A 1,562-nucleotide genomic window follows, 5' to 3' on the forward strand; every position below is an offset into this window, starting at 1 on the left:
CCATAGAATGTGGTGTATTCTAGTGCAAGAGCATGGAATTTGGAATCAGAGGACTTGAATTCAAGTATTAGTACTTCTACTCTGGCCCTGTTCAAGCAATGAAATCTCTTTGACGCTCAATTTCCCACGGAGAGATCCCATGAGAAGCAATACATGATATGTGTGAAGTACCTAGCATTGAGTCCAGCACAGGGCTGGAACTCAGTAATTCTAGTTACCGTCAAATCCTCTTTCTCATTGTGTCACTTATGAGATGGTCAACATTTATCAAATGATCAACAAATGGTCTTTGCTGACCATTTGATAAACAACACCATGAGGAAGAGAATTTGAGGACATCTTAGCTATCAGGCCCTGTAGTAGGAGCTGGAGAGAAATGGACAAACAAGACGTGGTACTAAACTTGCTGAACCATGAGAGGATCAGACAAAATATCTAGGATGCATTCTGTCCAGTATTGCCAGTGGGGCAGGAGGATTTCTGGTTCACAACATCTGGAAGAGTTAAAGACTTGGCCGTCTCTCTATGCTCTTCTTCTTCCAGTTTCATCTGGACGTGATGCCTGGACTATTGCAGTAGTCTCTCAATAGGCATCCCACTCCCAGTCCCTGCTACATACTTGGTGACTAGAATATAGCTCAGAATTGAAGAAAAGAGGAGAGTTCAGAGGAAAGAGGGATGAAGGGCCAGGGAGAGATGAATGTGGGGCTCCAAGCTCACTATGACCCTCCTTTGCAGCCATCCCAAGTAATGGCCCAGAGCTGTGCCAGAGAGGAATGCCAGGACATTATTATCCCTTTTGAAGGTGGTTACTTCACTCTGCTTCTCCAACAAGAGCATCACAGCTTTTCCCAGTTTCAGCGTCTTCCTCTAGCTCAAAGACTGCCCTAAACTTTCAATTAACCCCTTTCTCTGACTTATCATCTCTACCTTTATCTCTCCTACCAGTGTCTTTTCCCATATCCTCAGTGGACTGAAGAGGAGGCCAACTGCCTCAGTTCCATAGCAACATTTTTCACTTCCATCCACTTTTCTCCCCACCTCAACCGAGCAACACCGTCAAAAGACAAATAGAGAGGAAGAAAGATAAAGAGATGGAGAAATCAATGAATACTGGAGGACAGAAGTCAGGGAGCAGAACGTATAGATGTTTAGGCTTGGAGGATCTGATGTGAATAGGAAGGAGATGCAGGAACACAGTAGGACAGAGAAAGGAACAGGTAGGGGAACATCAGGCAGAGGATGTCTAGGGGTGGGTCTGCATGGCTCAGGCCCCTGCTAGTGCCCTTCCTTTCCTTACCTGATACTAGGCTCTGTGAGGGATGAGCCAGGAGCCTGCTAGATCCCCATTTAATATTTAATCCTCAGGGAGGACAAATCAGGCAACTTCTTAATAAGCCTGTGTGCTGTGGGATTCTCCAGGCCTCCAGCAGCTTTCCTCAGCCCTAAGCATGCATTTTAGCATCTCAGCTTGCACTCAAGGCCTGTACACCCACCAGACCTCTCCTCCACTCCCTAAAGGTCTCTACCTACTCCATCTCACAGTCCAAGGGGACTTATGT

The sequence above is a fragment of the Pteropus vampyrus genome, unplaced genomic scaffold (genome assembly GCF_000151845.1).
Source record: "Pteropus vampyrus isolate Shadow unplaced genomic scaffold, Pvam_2.0 Scaffold135, whole genome shotgun sequence".
NCBI lineage: Eukaryota > Metazoa > Chordata > Mammalia > Chiroptera > Pteropodidae > Pteropus > Pteropus vampyrus.